Consider the following 20,442-nt stretch of genomic DNA (forward strand, 5'->3'; position numbering starts at 1 on the left):
TATTGTACGTGCATCACCATCCAACCCCTCCAGGGTGGTCAGGAGTCACAGAAAGACAAAACAGAGTGAGAGAGAGAGAGAAAGAGGGAGTGCTTCTTCCTGTCAAGGGAGCTGCCTTCCACTTAATCTAAATTCTAAATGGCAAACGTTTCATTGTGGCTGCAGGGAAAGACCAGATGGCCATGACTAAAACCAGAAAGAGAGAGACCAAAAAAAGATGTGGTATGAAGACATGCAAAAAGAGATACAGCCAGTAGGAGTCAACAAGAAATGAAGATGGACGTGATGAGGTAAAGGTAATAATCAGAGCATCTGCAGAAATACCAAGAGTGGATTATCGAGTCCCCACGATCACACAAAGGCACAGTTGTGCTACTTCGAACCAAAGTCAAGACGTACCTCATGACCCAGTGACCCTGCGGCAGGCAGCAGTCATCCAAGCACGGCGACAAAAGCACGATCTCACACGACACACCGCCACAATGCTGAGCCACCGTCAGCTCTAATTCTCTAATCCATTAAAACCCTGCTTCCATGTGGCTGAGCTACCTTAAGCAAGTCAGTTACCTTCAGCACCCCTTAAGTCGGCACAGTCAACAGTCATTACAAGCCGTTTATGCTTTAGTGTGGTTCTAAGCTGCCGGTAGAGCTGGTAGTAGTGTCATTTTCTTTTGTTGGGTGTGTTGTTAACTGCACCTGTCAGAAGCATTATTCTGAACATGGCTCCTCTGCTTCGGAATATAAATTCTGGTTCTAGTTTTTATTTAAAAAATAAAATAAAATAATGATAATTCAAGTTAGCTTGCTTTAGTTTAGCATAAAAATAGAGACAATAAATTAACTGTTATATGTTATGTGTTTTTCTTATACATTTCTGTATGAATAACATAAAACAACAACAACAAAACACCTACTGGCTTCATAGTTAGCCATCTGGCAGCTAGCAAAAGGGTATATCGGTGGTATCTTCTCTTAAAACTCTTTACAAGAAAACAGATAAATGATAAATCAAAATGTAAAAAAAGGAAAACAAATCAGGTTTGAGGTTAAAAATAGATATTTACGTCCATTTTGTCACAGGTTTGATAAAAAAAAAGCTGCTTATGCCTGACAGCGAGAAAGCTCAGCATCTACTAAAAGAATCAAGGAGGCGCTAAATATTAGCAAAACAAACCACTGTAGATGTAATTTGGCTCTTCTGTTGCATGCGATCAGTGGACTTGACAGACATTATCATTTGAAAATTATTAACATAATTGCGCACATAATGACCTGCATAATGTCATTGGGCTGAGACTCTGTTAGCTGCAGCCAAAGTATGCTAATGGTTTATCATCATCATCTGTTCAGCGAAGCTGGTTTGGAGATGAAGGGGCATTTTGTTTTGCTAATTTCCCGTTCTGTTGACGGTACCAGACAAATCGTCTCTGGTGGAATATTTATTCAAATGGGACCATTAATAGAGCCATTCTCCATATGCAAGATTCAAATTGCATTCACAGGTTTGCTTACATAAAAATACTGAATGTGTCATATGATTATTATGTTTTCTTTATAAAAGCAAATGCAGTGACAAGTCTGTTGACAGAGTTTGAAAATCTGTGCATAATTTGGTGTAGTTTTATGGATCTCTTCATTAATGCAAAGAAGCGCCACGTCAAAGCACATTTTTTTAGAAGTATGTAATCAAAGTTGCAGTATGTGAACAAAAGTATTAGGCAACACCTCTTAATTTATTCAACTGCATTTTATTGTATTTTATTAATATAGCACCAAATCACAACAACAGTCCCTTCAGAATGCTTTATATTGTAATGTAAAGACCCTACAGTAATACATAGAAGATGTAAAGAATCAAACAACGCTCCTGTTGAGCAAGCAGTTGGGAAGGAAAAAAATCGTTTTAACAAGAAGAAACCTCCGGCAGAACCAGACAGCCATCTGCCGTGACCAGTTGGGGGGATGGGAGGAAGTTGGGTGTTTTCAGTCCCATTGCCACAGGTGTATAAAGTGAAGCAACCTAGCCATGCACGTCTGCCTTTACAAACATTTGTGAAAGAGTGAGCTCCACTAACATCAGCACAACAACTGTGCACCGGGAGCTTCATGAGGAGCAGTTCCTGTAGGGCTAATGTGTAGGTGGTCCAGTACTGCGATCCATATAGTTTAATAAACAAGACTAAGAATATGGCATATGTTCAATGCCAGCTAATTTTTTGACATTTCTGACAGTTTTCAGCATTTATTAGTACATTATATTATATTGAGACAGCTCTTTATAGGTTATAAAAACGTCATACCTACAACCTTCCGAGTGCCAATGACTTACAAATCCAGCAACATAAAAACAAATGAAAGAACAAATTTGAGTCATATAAGACAGAAAATCAGAACAGCTTCATTTCTGAGAAGCTTGAAATAATAAATATTTGTTCAAATGACTAATAATCATCACTTTGATGTCAGTTTACTTACTTTACTGTTACTGACTGCATAACAATAGAAGCCTTTGTCTATGGCCGATTCTGTCCTGTCTGTCTGTATTAAGCTCTAACAGTCCATCATCTGCAGTCATGTCATCTTGTGTATATCTGAAACTGTCAGCTGTCGAACAAAATAAAAATTCAAGAAAAACAATCTAAGCAAAAGTAATTTAACACTCTTAGTAAGTATAATACTTGAGTTAATTACATTCTACCTTGGAAAATTGTACAGCATTAGGATTAGAAACCACACGGCTTATTAATTCTTACTTTGTAGGAATTAACTGATTCACACAGTAAGAGCAGAGTGAGTAGAAGACTTTTTGGATCCACTGCTTTTAGGTTATCCGTGACCCACTGCACCACACATACTGTATATTTGCAGGAGGGGATTATGATGTTAGATAACCATGTATACGGTATCACTGAATGCGGCATGTGCTGCCAGGATGCCTTAGGTAGGATGAAGCTGTGTGGTCCGGCTACAAGGCCGACGACTTAAACTGCCTCCAAACGTCAGACTTGATGACAGCCTCTTGCATCATGCAGACCGAGAGCACATCCCTCGATAGCAATAACATGATACAGCTCTGAGTTTGTGAGTCTGGGCTTGTGCCTCAGGTGACAAATTTAGGATTTGAGGGCATTTTCAATCTTATAACACAGCAAATAAAGTCAATATTTCCAGATTGTATTGTATTTTTTAGCTGTAGCTAAATTTTCCCCCTTAAACAAGAGCAAATCAGGCACTTGTGTTGGTTACATCCAATTGTCACAATGTGCTGGAAGAACTGTGGGTCTTATTTTCTGACACTGTGAAGTGTTTTATAAAAAAGCTCCAAACGAGTAAATGGACTGGAAATAAGTGGAATAATCTCGCTTCGCTGCCTCTCTCACCTAATGAGGTTTTAGGCCTGAATACACGATTAAATGGCGATTTTTAAATGTAAAATTATCACTGAAATGCAGCAGAACAATCTGGTACGTCACGCGCTGTGACAAGTTCACAGGCACAAATCCTCTGGTGTGTCACGACATCGGCGGCAGAAGCCACATATGAAAAATCATGGAAATGTATTTGTGTCGTCGATGCTTCATTAGCGTTAGGGCTTTACGGGAGATAAAAATATCTCTGTGCCTCTGGGAGGAGAGAGGACGAGGAGGGGAGGGGCAGAGTGTGTGCATCAATGTGTGTGTGTGTGAGGAGATGAAATCAGGATGCATAGGGGTTTTTTTTCCTCCCCTCCTGCAAATGTCAGTCTGTGTGTTTGTGCACGACCGGGGTTGTAACAGCCACGTCGTTCAGAGCAAAACTTCCAGGCAAAAAAAAAAAATAATGTGACAAAGGGTGCAAAACCACGAGCTGACGTCAGCTACTTCAGACACTCGACTGTGAAGTCAAGTCAGATATATCTCCTCACCTCATCGCCGCCACCTTCACACACACTATCCTCCTCACTTCTTCCTCCTGCTCCTTCATCAAAACAACACTGCAGGCTTTTGTGAGAATGTATGCAGCAGTGCATGAAAACATGCCGGTGAGGATGAAACAGGGGGAAAAAAGCAACTCTGTAGCTAAAATTTGAAAAAAAAAAGGTGATTCGGTCTAATCATATCCATATACATTTCAATTTTTATTAAACCATTTAGCTTAAATACCTTCAAATATCCCAGATTTTTAAACCTGTGCAAAAAGCTGTTAAGCACAAATACAGGAAAACTGTATCACACATGCATATTTTAGACCTGTTCTGACTAAATGAAAGGACTAAACTGAGTATCATTACACCAAATTGAACCGGTTTCAGATCCATTCATTTCACTGTGACATGCAGGAAAATTATGGTGTAGAAACCACTTTTTTTACCCACCAGCTTTAATGTCTAAAATTGTTGCTTGAGCTGAAAAGGCTCCAAAATGATGGACTATTTCAGTCCTGGACACTCAAAGAAGAGCAAAATCCTGTTACAAGGCGAGTGATGGGGTGAACAAAACCTCAATCGCATTAAAGGTAAAAATACACAGGTGTGTCAGCAGCAGTCACCTTGCATGAAGTGAAAGGCAGTTATACGCCTTTCACTTCATTTGTTCAGACTCTTCTTATATATGTAGGGAAAACTCATTTTTAGAAGAATGATTTTGTTTGGTAAAGCCCTTCTCACTGACCTACGAATCACTCTGGCATTAAAAGGCACCTAACTCAACGGATGAACCAGAGTTGTGTCTAAACATAACAGACAATTCAGTACAGAACCAATTTTGAATTGTATTTTTAGGCACTTAGCAGCCTGTTACAAAAGCATGCCATGTGTGCCCAGTGTCCAATATGTGTTTCACTGAATCTATGAAAAATGCCAAAGATAACAGAGTTTGACAGTATAAAATAGTATTTTTGGACCAACAAAGAGCTGCAAGCTGAAAGCCTGGACAAGTGGAGGACAAAGATGAAGTGGAAGGTATAAAAACTACAGCAGAGGAACAGTATCTGAAAGTCATGTCCTTAAGAAATGGAAAAAAAAAAAAAATCGAGCAAAGACCTGACACGGGCCCTCAGAGCTAGAGGATACCAAATTACACGAGATTTGGACTCAAAATCAGTGGCAACACTTCTGACTGGGTGTCTACAGCCATCTATAAAACACAGTATGTTTTACAAAGCTTTCGTTCATGTAGTTCAAGAATGATGGAAATATTTGGATCGTATGCTAAGATAAGACATGCAGAAACCACCAGAGGGGTTTCTTGAGGTTCACATCAAATCCAGAAAAATGACAAATAAACAGGATTGTGAATTTTGCCCCAAAAGGTGCAGTTCTTCCTCTGAGAAAGCTAGAGAAACAGGTGGCTGGGTACTCAAGCAGGAAATTTAATTAAGAGCCAGAACTGTTCAGACACAGTCAGCCTGCAGGGAAACACTGTCAGATGTTTTGATTGGTTGTCCAATAATCAAGAAAATCAGACAGAAGTCTGGCTGCTTTCTTACATTCAGCTGCTGATGTGTCTGACTGTGCATTTCTGTGTGTGTGTGTGTGTGTGTGTGTGTGTGTGTGTGTGTGTGTGTGTGTGTGTGTGTGTACTGAGTCGTGAGCACAGAATTAAAAAGACAAGCGGAGTAAGACCTGAGGGACAAGAGGATGAAGAGGAAGAGGTAGAGAGGAGGGGATAAAAGAGGGACCAGGCAGTGCTGAGACGCTGTGACTTATGTGTAGGACACGTTTATTGACCAAAGAGGACAGCAGAACGGCTACTTTATTGGTGCCTCATTTCCTCAAGAGGTTAAAGGTCACACAGCATGAACTCATTATTGGAAGAGTTAAGAGGTGAGGAAGAACTAGAAGACTCTAATAATTTTTAAAGTCTCCTTTAATCTTGAAATCCCCACCGAGGACCCCAGATTTCCCAGTAAGTGCAGTTTATAAATTCCGATTGCGATATGAAACACATTATGAACCATCTTGATGTAACAGCTGCGCTCCTGAACCTTTCTTTCTTCTCGGTTATTGAGAAAAGCAGTTGGTAATCTCTTCACACCGCGCCTCATCTCCAAACTGCTGCTCAAGCTCAGCATCAGACAAACACCTCATCGTATTATCTTTGGACTAAAAAAAGTCGACTCATGCCAAGTCCTAATAACAGCTATTTGAGGTGGTACTCAACAGTAGTAGAAGTCCATCAAGGCAGCGTGACAGCTGCTCATACAGGCGTTGTATGAATAATATGGAAACTAACAAAAACACCTCAAACGCATCACCTTGCTGTATGAAACTGGCGCTGACTGCTGCCAGCCCGACTTAGCTCAGTGCCCTTTCGTTGTAAAATATTACTGTTCTGTTGTCGTAGTCTCTCTTTCTCCTAAACTTAAGTTGACCCTAACCATGTGTTGATCTTACCTAACTAATATATATGCTTCAACCCCAAACCATCTCGAACAGTAGGCTAAATGATCAAAGCACTCCAAGGTACTCGCTTTTCAATTAAAATTGAAAATGCCTTTACAGCACGGTCATGTTTCACCTAAAAAACCCTAGATCCTCATTTTAGCGAGTTAAACAGAGTTCATGAAAACACTGGCTCTTGTTAAGAGGTATTCCATCAATGTTAACTTTCCACTTGTGGTGGACGGTAGGCTTCCCCCTGGGGTGAGAGTGGAATGCTCCATCAATAGCAGGGATCTTTAAAACCTGGACAACAGCCCAAACGGACATCAAGAAAAACAGTATCAACCAAAGATAAAATGAACGCATCTACAGTCAGATGCAGTTGGGTTTTTTTTTTGGTTTTTGTTTAAAAGGAATAAAATCCGTAATTTATAAAATTTTATAAAAAAGCTTCCCTTTGGTTAAGTCTCCTTTGACTGAAACCTCTTTGTATGGAAAAAAGACATTTGGTCAACTCCAATAAAATAACACAAGTGATTTTTTCCCTTTTTCTTTTTCTTTTTTTTGTGATAAAATCAAGTTCTAATATTTGCTTGTATGGTCCTATTCTTTTTATTCTATTTCATTTTTTAATGAAAACATCTGCTTTCACATCATGAACTCCACATAAAGGCTGAAAAAAGGAGGATAACAACAGCCTGGCTCAGACCTGATAATGGACTCACTGTCCTCACATTTTTGTTGCCGTCTCTTCTTATTTCTTTACTTTACCCATTTACACCTTCTCATTCACTCCACCATCACTTTCCTTTTGTTAATGTTGTGCTGCTCATGTATTTTCACCAATTATACTTTTATTTCCTCCTCCAACGTTTTCAAAAACACAGTCTTCGCTTTATTTTTACACCTTTGAGAGAAAACAAATCCTTAGGATAGAAATTTGAATACAGAAACGTATGCTTCATATTATGTGTAGGTCTTTTGTTTGTATGGTGATGAACAAATTGACCTTTATGTTTATAAATGTCTGTCCTCCAACATAGTGGCTTTTCTAATAGCTCTACAGTGCAGTGGTTTATGCATACACATTTGATCCTGGTAGAAGACACAAATCTGCCATAGATATCCTGAAAATCAAACATGTGGAGCCTGCTGTGGTCAAGAAGTTGAAACTTGAAGCTTCTTCTATTACTTGACATTTCCTCTAGGTCTTTATGGGAATGGTAGTTTTCAAAAACTTTCATTAATCTTGACTAAAATTCCTTTCTTGCTCACAGTTCATTCAACTTTATGGAAGCATTTTCAGGCATTGGTCTAAACTGAACATGTTACTGAAAATGTAATGTGATTACTTAAACAAGTTACACCTGACACTGTTTAGGATCTTGCCAAATCCCTTAACTAACCTTTGGAGTAGAAGACAACCTGCTCCAACTCCTGAGCCGTGGCCTGAATTCAGTGAAAGAACAAGACGAATTATTTCTTATGCTTTGTTCACACTTCCTACTTGTTGTTTTAAATGCAGGCTGGTGATCAAAGCCCAACACTTGTGTCTGCATAACGGGCATGAGAGTTTAACTGCCCACAACTTCATTATCACTGCAACAGTGCAGTGAAGTATCAACCAATTGTGCACACATAAAGAAGGCCAGGCAACCCTTCAGGTACAGTGTAGCTATGAAACACACAGCATTGCAGTGCAGGCAGTCAGTGTGTGTCTACTTTAGCATAGCATAAAATATTGCACCTTGTTTTCTTGATTTGCACGAAGACCAAAGTGTAAAAATGTTTTTGTTTTATAGGAAGTGGTGGGCATATTTTTGTCTGAGAGCAGCAACTAGTCAATTCATCACTTTGTCAGTTGTGGCAGTAAAATGTCAACAATGCTGCTACAATGGCTTTGAGCTCTTTATGTTTTAAAAACTTAAGAAGCAAAAGCACCTCTGTCTGCTGGTGAAAACACTTCAAAGGCTGCATCCCACATAATCTACAACAAAGTGGGATGAGATTCTTGCCCTGATATTTCTGTTGTGGAGGCCTTCTAGAACAACAGAAGGCATCTGGAGGCGAGCGCAGCTTTGGACATGATGTGGCTATTCTACCTTTAAAAAGCAACACCAGGCCCTCCGCCACACATACGGTGCACTTCCTCTCTCTCTTCTTTGTGTCTCTCTCAGCAATATGCAAACAGAGGCAGTGAAACAAGCACGGGGGCCAAGCGACACACACGCTGGGTCAGAATCACTTATGCAGACATGCAAAGCAATGCTGATAAAAGGCCCACTCTGACTTTGATGGTGCAGGCTAAGTTCCCCACTCACTTTGCACACTGCACCTTTGCATAAATAACTCCAAGCTGCAGACTGAAAAAAAAAAAGATCAGTTCCTGTTTGGCTCCTGTCTGATCCCAAACGGAGAAACTACATGGAAATATGCTGCTGGAGCATTTGGGCAAGGTAGTAAAGAAAGACAGGAGAGAGAAGCTTGTTGCTCATGTCTTTGCATATAACGAGCTGGCAAATTGTAAGGTTTTTTCTGCTTGGGATTCACTAAAATACATACTGGTTTTCTCCAGCTAGCATCCTACACTTCATCTGCTGCACACTGTCCCACTGTGTGGGTGTATTTGCATGTTTTCGTGTGTGTATTTGACAAACACCTGCACAAACCCACAGTCTCACCTTTATCAGCCCGATATGAATGTGTGAACATTATGCCTTTGTAAAAAAAAAAGTTGGCTTTCCTGTTGTTGGCCTGTTGTATTTATGACTGTGAAGCATATGTCGTGTTTAGACATGAGCATTAGCGTGAGACTCCCGGCGTGTTCAGTGGGCTTTCACTATATTTAACTCAGTTTCTGTCAAACTAGAACGTGTCCGCACAGAGGTGATGAACACATGAATATATCTACTATATTTATAATGAAGTTTCCCTGACCTCGATGGTTTACTACGATAGTTTTTCTTGGATGTCACATAAATACAGTTACAGTGGTGGATGCTTATATTCATCACTATCCATTTTTAGGCTGGAACCTCCTGTCATACATCGAGAGGCAGACAAAACTCAACTGAACTGATTTTAAATCCAGAACCTTCCTGCTGTGATATGCAAGCGCTAACCACTGTACTACTAGTCCTTCTTGAATCACATGTTAATCATATTTATATTATTACAATTAACCTGTTTGAGCCAAGAGCTCCGGATGCTTTAAACACTAGTCTTGGTTTGGCATGATGATGTCATAGACAACTTTGGCTGTGAGCATAGAAGCCCCACCCACTCACTGCTCAAACGTTCTGTTTATGAGGTGCAGCCAATGGAAATAAAACCTAGCTAAAAGCTTGTTTCAGGCAATGAAGTGCAAAAGGTCCGTCCATCCATCCATCCATCCATTCATCCATCCATCCATCCATCCATCCATCCATCTTCTTCCACTTATCCAGTTTAGGCTACTGAGGAACTGGATACTGAGGAACAGTTGGGATAGGCTGGTGCAGACTCACCCTGGCCAGTTTGCCAATATATCACAGGGAAATAACCAGGGACTATTTTGAACTGTGAATCCTGCCAATCAACCTGAGCTCTAGTTGAGTCCAAGCATAAAAAGAGTTTGAGCAGAAGATACAGCTCACCCAAACTCTTTGCATCAACCACCTTAATGTTTAAAGGCTTCAATGGTAGCTCTAAAACATGTGTAGTTTCCTCATTATGAGGAGCTGTGGCTGCTTCATTTGGTTGCTATGATGTTTGCATAGTCCTACGAATCAAAACATGAACCACGCACGATCCGATGCCAGTTCCAGCAGAATAATGACATCTTATTTGTGTTTTTCAAACAGAGAAGGATCACAGATGCCAATTAATTGTTTTAATAACTCAAATACAAGATTTGAAGAGTGGCTAACAGATTTTCAAAATTTTGGGTTGTCGCAGATATAAAACTACAGGAGTGAAAACAACACGCTGGCAGGCACACAAAAGTCATACACATATGCACATAAAGACGTACTCCAGTAAAATAGTTTTTTAAATACAGATTTTTCTGTTAATTTAACTCAAAAGTCTGTCCTCTACACACGAGTTTGCACCCACAAACACAGATGCACAGTTGAACAGCCAGCCTGGGTCCGGATGCCGGCATTCTCCACAGTGATAATGGGGCCGTATCCCACTGTAATGCACAGTTCACTGAGGCTGGCTCTCCTCCAGATGGAGAGGCAGCAAGGAAAAGGAACAGGATGCCATAACCTCGGCTCACACAGTGGACAAGAGCCACAGCTGCAGACGCTCACACACATACACACACCGAAGCGCACAGGCCAGAGCATCATCAACCATCAACCCGCATGGATGCTTGCATGTATGAAACACAGAAACAGACAGCCACAAGCAGGGGCATGCGATTAAAGACACGACAGAAGTGGTGCAAGAGCACGTCAACATCACGTTCATGCGCACGCTCACATGGAGCGCACTTCACGGAGTGTCGGCTGCAATCGTGCAGCTCCACTGTGTGACAGGAGGAGAAAGTAGGGGTGGTGGAGGAGCTGGAAACGGCGGAGAAGTGGGAGGAGGAGAAGCTGCCTTTTGTTATATTTTCAGCATGACAAGAAAGGCAGAGGAGCCGCGATGTGTGAGAGGATTTGTCGCTGAGAAGTAAGAATGTTATTCCGCCCCGTTCTGACCCGTTTAGGCGAGGAAGCCAAAAAGCCTCTTTTTATAGGTCTGTACCAGAGCTGGCTCAATCCTTCAACGCAGCAGGGGAGAAACTGAGGTCCTAATGAGATCTTTTTTAAATTTACATTCAGTTACTAGGATTTATTTTGGTTTTTACCTTCAACCTTCAGCTTTCTCACTGATGCAAGAGCATATTTCCAGAAAATGTTCGTGATCCTCGTGCATTTTTGTTTCTTCTCACAAACATATCTCGCAAGCACAAAAACCAAACACCGATCTGAGAACTTGCGTTACATAATAACAACTGCCACCTTGATTTCCTGCAGGAGCCTTAAGTTTACTGGCTGCGGCATGAATCACATTTTTCATCTGTCTTTTATCTGTTGTAAGAATGCTCTAATCTTAGAGGATACAACAGTGCTGCAAAGCCAACATAACAGGCTTTTCAATTTCAAGGTTTTATTTATGACAGGTTAGATTTTGTTTTTTTGTGTCCATTAAACTGTGTTTTAATTCAGCGATGAAGTTTGTGCATGAGTCTGATAAGGCCTCACTGACACAGGTCTGCAGACTGGTTGGCGAGCCCCTGGTAACCTCTGGTTGCTAGGGAAAAATATGATTTCCCTGGTGAGTGACTTCTGATAGTTGTTTGGTGAAACTGATTGCAAAGTGGTAGCAACAGTTGTACTTGGTAGCAGTTTACCATGGCCCACTGAGCTTGCATGGAAGACAATGGCTTGTCTGCGAACACTTGAGGCATTAAAAAAAAAAAAACTCAGATTGAAAGTTGCTCCTTGCCACTGCAACACATTTCAAAAGGTGAAACTTTTACTTTCTCCAACATTCTCCGTTTGTGGTTTGCAGAGTGAGTGTTTGTGGATAAGTTGGCCTCTTCCATTCAATTATGAGCAAGTGACCAAAACAAGCACAAGGACATTTTTGGTCCTCTGCAACTGATTTCACCCAGCAGCAGCCAAACTCCAGTTACCAGTTGGTGATTACATATTTTTCCCTAGCAACTGGAGGTTACTGTGGGGGTAGGTGCACATCTGTGTGACTGTGGTGTCACTGAAGAAATACAGATTACTCTTAATCTCGGACAAATCTCGGAAATCCTAATTTAACAGTTACTGTAACTAAAAACACAAAAGCTGCTGCAGCCCTGAATCTCGTAGCAAAAAAGATGTGAACATCAGAGAAGAGGTAAAAAGAAAAGAGAGGATGGAAACTAAAAAGGGCCGGATGAGGTGCAGGTGGAGGAAGGGGAGGAGGTGGGGGATAGTATGAGTCATAGGCCGTTACAACCACAAGCCAAACGGTGGCGAAGAGACAGAGACACGTGCGCACACTCAGAAACACACTGAAGTAGAGGAGAGGAAATCTTTAATGGCAGCTTCCCTGTCTCTTTCACTAACATGGACATGGAGTCAAATGGTCAGGAACTGTGGGGAATGGCTGTCTATATTGGAGTCACTGACCCCTCATGCACACACACACACACACACACACACACACACACACACACACACACACACACACGCACACACACACACACACATGCACACCTACACACACACAAATGGGCTGGAGTCCCCAAACAGTCCATTAGAGATTAAACAAGTTGTTCAGTCTATGTTTCAGACTCCAGGCGTGACTCAAAATTTCAAATTACTCTGCCGGCTCGTCTGCCTCCTCTCCTCTTCCCCGCCTCTTTCAGGCTTTCTTTCTATCACTCAGTTCGCTATATTGTTCCATTAGTAGATTAAGCGTGCTGGTACTGGGGAGGAAGATGGGTGCAATTCAGAGAAAATGAAACTCAGTCCATCAACCTGCATCAGGGGAGACGCAAGACTGGGGTACTTTACCTGCCAGCCCTCATCACCTCTTCACATTACTGCGTTATTATAGATTTCTCTAATAAAACAACACAATATATGAATTCACTGCAGAACTCCTGAGTGCAATTCTAGGATTTAGGGTTTCTCATCCGCGTTATTGAGGGAATAACTAACATTTAAATGAGTTGGCAAAGCCAGACTACAGCAGCTACAGAAATATTTAAAATCATGTTGTGCTTGCGACCTGGTAGTTATTGTTGAATACATCATGCTCTGTGAGGGTGGCGATAGATGGGAAATCAGAGGAAATCCACCTTATTGGAAATCTACTAAAAAGTCGTTACGTTAATAAGTCATTATAATTACCATGCATATCACAAGTACACACCCTCCTCTAACTTGTAGCCAACTTAGCAGGCTGTTATCATCCACTGTAATCAGGCAAAAATGCAGGAGACCTCTAGTGGTTTTACAAGGAAATGCATACAATAGCTATTGTTGTAAGCTAGTAAATAGAGCTTTGTGACATGTGCTAACACATGTCCTGTGATCTGGCACATTCAACCCATATCAACTAAATATCACATAAACAAACAAAGAAAAAGTAATGTCATCAAACTTGTGCCCACAGTTGCAAGAGGAAGGTGAAAAATCGTCAACTTATTGCAGAATTTTATTAAGGCAAACAAGTGCTAACACAAACCTAATGCTTTCACTCAGCACACTGAAAAGTCTTTTATTCTGTCTTCCTCTCCTCACTCCTAACCGCCCACTGCAGACAGCAGCACCTTCCTGAGCCTGGTCGTGCCAGAGGCTTCTTCCTGTTAAACGTGAGTTTTTCCTTCCCACAGTCGCCAATTTGATTATTGGGCTTTTCTGTATTATTGTAGGGTCTTATAGTAAACAGCACCTTGAGGTGGCTGCTGTTGTAATTTGGTGCTATATAAATAAAACTGAATTGAATCAGATGAACTTTACTGACACCAATGGAGATATGTGTAGGGCTTAGAAAAAACTAGGAACATTGGAAAGGGTTATTTAAATTCATCATCTGATACAAAATTTCATGAAAAAAGGTGAAGCGCTTGAGCTATCTCAATCTGCACTGACTTATTTGACTGATATTTAAAGTAAAAGTCTTACTTTAAATGGGAACTTTTTTTACAAGCACGATTTTTAAGAAAACTTCTGAATAAAGTAGGTAATTATTTCTTTACTATGTTTAAAAGCTTCATCTTCATCGGCTGTGCTCCCTTTAGTTTTTGGACATAAAGAGCAGCTATGCAGCCATCAAAGCATCCAGAATTACAGTGAAGCAGCTGCTTCAACCCCCTTGATTAAAAAACACATGTTAACTACGATAAGTAGCAGTATTATTATGAAACATTGATAAATAGTCCCTCGGTTACCAAACCGCCTGCTTTAAAGCTCTCAGCTCTTGCTGTAATTATCAGCATCATTGAAATACAACTTTCATCATGGAGACTGCTTGGATTCAATTACTGCTTATGCAATACAACCATTAAAGTTCCATTTGCTCTCCTGCACATGCTTGTTGTCCTCCTAATGTGAGACTAGATGCTGTGTAAGGTCTTTAAAAAGGAACATAGGAGGGTTATTAATCGCCTGTCTCTCATTGGCTGATTGTGTTGATGCTTTCATTCACAGAAACCCAGCAGCAACGACGTGTCTGTGCTTTGCCTTTCCTGCTAATGGTTTAGTAAGATTGACTTTACCGCTCAATAGTTCAACTTCTTTCCAAACGCTGTCTGCCAAGAGCCTGCGCACAACATGAGCAGCAGTGCATGGCGCTGATGACTAAAAGGGTTGTTTGTAATAATGGAGTGCACAGAGAGTAGAGTGTGAGACAAATATTGAACTGCATGTTGGAGGCCAGCTATAAGGTCACTATGGCTGTGAACTACACACAGCGAGAGTCCACTTACACGGCAGTTCTGTTTGAAAACTGAATCGTGGAAAACTTTATTGCAGCCAACACATATCAGATGAGTTAGGGGGCAAACTCACCCACTCCTCATTCCTTACATATTGATGCTTGCAAAAAGACCCCTCGGCGTCATCTTTGAACACACTGGTTCGGCATCAGTTTTCAAGGTTGATGCATAGTTAATGTTGGAAAAGAGCATGCTGTAGCACATGAAACTTAGCAAGTAGTTTAAGTACCAAAACCTTCGCTGCCAGCACCGCAGTCTCCTCACTGACAGAGTTCTGACTAACTTGCTAAACACCCATCAAAAATTCCCCCCTACTGTGAAGTTTATTGGGCCTTATAAAAAAGGCCCGCCATGTCTTGGCTCATGTCAGGCTCACATCTTGGCTCAGTGTATTGAACTGCCAACGCTAAAGGACATCTTGTGCACATCTCTGTGACAACATCTGAAGGCATGGCAACATTTGGGATGACAGCCCAGGGCCTCAAAGTGAAAAGTAAAAAATTACTCTAAACCATTTCACATCCTTTAGTGGCGCGAAAGCAAAGCGGAAACTGATTTTTCTGCAATCAAGAGCATATACAACTAGCAAGATTGCTCAGTTAGTGGGTATAAGTCCTCCGTGAGAAAGAACGTGTAATTGCTTCATTAAATTATATTGCAGCAATTATATTACAAGCAAATACCTGCAGATTTTCTCTAGAGTACCACACAAGGGCAAATATAATATTTACTGTTAGTTGTATTTAAATAAATAATTCATTCAGCGTGTAAGGATATCAACACATTATATTCACTGGACACTTCATTACAAACACCTTGCTAGTACTGGGTTGAACCGTCTTCTGCCTTCAGAAGTGCCTCAAGCCTTCATGACATAGATTCAAAAAGCTGCTGCAAACATTCCTCAAAGAATTTCGTCCATGTTGACATGATGGCAAAACACAGTCGCTGCATATTTGTCGGCTGCATATCCATGATGAGAATCTCCCGTTCGACCACGTACCAAAGGTGCTTTTTTTTGCTGATGGTAGAGGCCATTTGAGTACAGTGAACTGTGACATGGTGTGTTATCCTGCTGGAAGCAGCCTTTAGAAGATAAGTACACTGTGGTCATAAAGGGATGGACATGGACAGCAACAATTTAGGTAGGCTGTGGTGTTTAAATTATGCTCAGTTGGTAATAACGAGTTCAAAGAGACAGGGAAATATCCTGTCCACCATTACACCACCAGCAGCCTGACCTGTTGACACAAGGCAGGATGGATCCATCCTTTCATGTTGTTTCCTGTTTCCTGGTCTACTCATCAGACCAGGAAACATTTTTCTAATCGTCTATTGACCAATTTTTTTAAATTGTAGGCTCAGTTTTCTGTTCTTAGCTGACAGGACTGGCACCCAGTGTGGTCTTCTGCTTCAAGGTTTGACATCTTGTGCATTCAGATATGCTCTTGAGGTACTGTTACAGGGCATTCTCCTCTAACCTCTGACATCAACAAAACGTTTTATCACAGAGAACTGCGGAGATGGTTGTGTGGGAAAATCCCAGCAAATCAGCAGTTTCTCAAATATTCAGGCCAGCCCATGTGCCACTAACAAACAAGTCACGTTCAGTTACTTCAAATTAAATCACCTTTCTTCCTTATTCTGATGCTCAGTTTAAACTTCAGCAGGTCGATTTGACCATCTCTGCATGCCTAAATGCATGAATTGCTGCCATGTGATTGGCTAATTATGTTCAGGAGTTGGACAGGAGTACCTAATGATGTGGCCAGTAAGCGATTACAGCAGCTCTGAGGATTAAACTTATTTTCCAGCAGAAGAATGGCAATAAGTTTTGCAAGGTTGTGCATGTAACTGAAAATAAAAAGCCATAGAGATTTATGCAGCTTTCCTTCTTTTAAATGTGAACTTTTCTGTTTCTATGAAAACATTCTTCCAACTAATAAATAAAAATGTCATGTAACTCACCGATTTGAAGAGGTTGTTAAATTTTGAATAAGTGCTGGGATCAGACCAAAACTAAACAACAAGGGCAGATGTGGCTTGCAGGCAGCACGTTGCTCACCTTGTGTTTATCGGCTCCAAAAAGTCGTGAAAAGGTATTACATAAAAGCTTCTAGCCGGGTCTTTGTGTAATGGTACAATGCATTAGTGCAGACTGCAATACCTCGAGCACTAGGTGGACTCACGGGTCCCCAGAGGGTTACATAAACAACGTACCCAGAACAAGTTTGACGCCTGCATCGCATTTTATCGGTCTCATTTGAAGCGGAGAGAAGCTACATCCATATGTACGCGTGTGTGTGCGCATGTACTCTGAATTTTTTATCTCTGCAGCAAGGAGGTTAACCTGATTCCCGAGGCCTTTTCAACCGCACGTGAAGTATGTGCGCGCACAATGAAGAACACATGCATAACAGCTGACAAGGAGACAGAAGAAACAGCAGTAAGGCATTCAGAGACACGTTCGGGGGGCTCTAACTGATTCATTCAGGAGGCGAACATCCTTTTTGAGACGTGGATGGATGATCAGAGTTGAGACAGCTGTGAGCAGGGGAAACAAGTATGTGAAAAATCACGGTATTTAAAAGTAAAGCAGTATTTCAAAAGCTTGCGAGAGCATGGAGGCGCATAAAGGCAACATTTGGTTCAGTTTATGCCCAGCTCAGGGCAGGATAAAAGGCGGCTGCAGCTCTGAATCACCTCAATAACACAAAGTGTCTCATCAAGCCGCTCATTGCTCATCAGAGCAACTGTTGTACACCCGTGCTTTCCACCCACGCCACAAGCTTCTTCATCATACAGTTAGACGCACACACACAAAGACCCATCATCATCCAACGAGCAGATGAAGAAGCACAAACACAACAGACCCCCCGACGGCCACTGCCAGCTTCTCTACGCGCCACAGGCTGACTCCTCGTCTGTTGCGAGACAAAAACAAAAACTGTCCATAAAAAAGTTAGCTGCTTGTGACACACATAAACACACAGATGAGCTCATTCAGCTAGGTTACTGTGGTTTAGGAATTGTTTTTTATTGTTATTACTTTCACTTTTACCTTAAATGATGAAATAACCGCAGGTGGGATAAAACAGTGAACCTCTTATTTGCTTTTATTGTCTGTAATATTGTAACACGCGTGTTCTAAAATCTCCTACTTCAGGGGAGTAGTTTGCCATTTTGAGAAATCCATTTATTCACTTTCTTGCCAAGTCGAGAAGACTGATATCAGTTATAAGTAGACTATATGAGGTGAATGTGAAGCTACAGCCACAACAACGTTAGCTCAGCACAAAGGCAAGCCTGTTGCCCGACCAAAATTAATATAACTGAGCTCTCATCACGTCTAATGAAACAAGCAACATGTTCTTGTTAAATACAGTACTCTGCAAAAGTCTTGAGCCAGCCCACATTTCTTTATATTTTAGGAAAATGGTGAAACAAGTACAAACATGTAAAAACGACATATGAGGCAAAAACACAGTTTGTACAAATCTAATGAGCTTGAAAGTCAATAGTTGTTAGGTCAAGTTTTATTCTCCAACACAGTCTGAACTCTCTTAGGCAACTTTCTTGTCATTTCTTTAAGTAGTTTTCGGGTATAGTTCTCCAGGCTTCTTGAAGGACATGAAAAGCTCTTCTTTGGATGTTGACTGCCTTCAGATGATCCCACACTGCTTCAGTAATGTTGAGGTTCGAGCTGTGGTGAGGTCACTCCATGGCTGATGGAGTTCCACTGTGTGTTTTTCTATCTGGGAATATTTTCCCTGCATTGGAAGTGTGTTTGGGATCACTGTCACACTGAAAAATGAAGCCAATGTCAATCTGATGGTTTCCAGATGATGCTGTATGGTGGATGAAATTCTTATGGCACTTTTCTATGTTCAAATTTCCATTAATTTTGACGAGATCCTCAGCACTATTAACATCCCAACCATGACTAAGACGCCATCGTGCTTTATAGGTGGTTGTAGACACAGTTTCAAAATTGGAGTCATCACACTGTCAGACCTGTTGCACAGATGTTCAGTCCAGTTCTTGTGTAATTTGACGTTTTTCTCATTCTCAAGTACATGACTTTTAGATACTAATCATGTGCTCTTCATCTGTCTGTCACTTCTCCACTTCTCCAGTTTCTTAGTTTTTTTGTTAGTTTTTTTAAGGACACAAGGAACAAATTGTGTTTTTGTGACATGCTGCTTATAACAAATTGCCTGAAGATATCATTTAAAAATAACTCTTGGCTAAGTTTTCTCTTATGTGTAGACACAACACTGGTTCAACCTTGAGTTGGGTGCCTTTTTTATGCTTAAATGGTTCATAGGGGAGTAGCAAGCAAGCAAACTTTCAGAAAGGCTGGTCAAGAGCACTTTAAAACATTTACAAGACAGTCGGGCTGCTTCAAATAAAATGCAAAGAAGTGAGAGATGGCTCAAGACTTTTGCACAACACTATTAAAATGCATTCGATCAACAGCAGCAATCAGTTAGAAGGTTTGGAACAAGTATCTGCATGTGAGAGAGAGAAGGGTGGAAACGGGTACAACAATACAAGCTGACCTTTGACATAATATCCTGTAACACCTGAAACACACACACACACACACACACACACACACACACACGGGAGAGTTGTTTTTGCTTCTCTTCCTCTCCTGCTTCAATCGAATCAAGTCTTATCAAATCCAATCAGACCCACTGAGGCGTTTCATTTGGAGTCAAGCAGCAGAGGAGATTATACACACGGATGAAGAGGAATGGCTTTAATCAGTGTGTGTTTGTGCATACATGCAAAACAGAGGGATAGAGAGCATTTGTGTTTGTGCATGTGTCAGTCTGTGCTGTTGCTGTCTGTGTGACTCTGGCCCGTCTGTGTAGGCTTAGGTGTACTGTGTGTGTGTGTGTGTGTGTGTGTGTGTGTGTGTGTGTGTGTGTGTGTGTGTGTGTGTGTGTGTGTGTGTGTGCAGATCACATTTTATCCATTACTGTGGCCACTGTGAAACACTGCCAGTCACACAGATTGGGCTTATGAAACACTTCCACAGCTGTGTTAAAGCAGAAAAACACCCCTGCTGTGTTTCTCCCTCTCTCCTTTAACAAATAAATAAAGCGATTAACAGAATCACTCTAGTTTAACCAACAATCATGCTGAAATCACACCATCCTGCTACCAAGCCAGCACGTTTCTGCTCCGCCCTAAAAGAGGAAAACTGCGGTGTGTTTTATTTGCATAGCTTCACTTACACAGAGGAGTGCAGAAGAACATTTTCAAAAGTAGCAGCAAGCATTACAAAGTAGCTGTGTAGGCGTCACTTGTAGCACAGCAACCAAACGACCACGCAACCAAGCAGTTGCCAGAGGGATTAAATCTGTGGTGTTTTTTTTTTTCTTTAAATTTTTGGCTGCATCGAGAGCGCTTAACATGTGTGACTTTGAAACACATCACAGCACACATACAGATACACAAGGTAAATCTGTCTTTTAGTTTGAATGCATGATTAATGATGGCCAGCTGCTCGCTTCCTCTTCTTTTCCCTAATAACATATATACAGGATATCGTGCAAAATTTTAAGGTAAACATCAAAATGACAATCTGTCGAGCGCA

General features: G+C 41.1%; 1 protein-coding gene across 1 annotated transcript in view; it reads right to left on the minus strand.

Annotated features, from left to right (window-relative positions):
- The window catches only part of pea15 (proliferation and apoptosis adaptor protein 15), a 57,653-nt gene that overhangs the window by 27,757 nt on the left and 9,454 nt on the right, over positions 1-20,442 (minus strand). The gene's annotated exons all lie outside the window — the stretch shown is intronic.

Source organism: Mchenga conophoros, linkage group LG3 (assembly GCF_057382185.1).
Source record: "Mchenga conophoros isolate Kocher_MC1m ecotype Shallow Benthic linkage group LG3, M_conophoros_male_GT1.1, whole genome shotgun sequence".
Lineage (NCBI taxonomy): Eukaryota > Metazoa > Chordata > Actinopteri > Cichliformes > Cichlidae > Mchenga > Mchenga conophoros.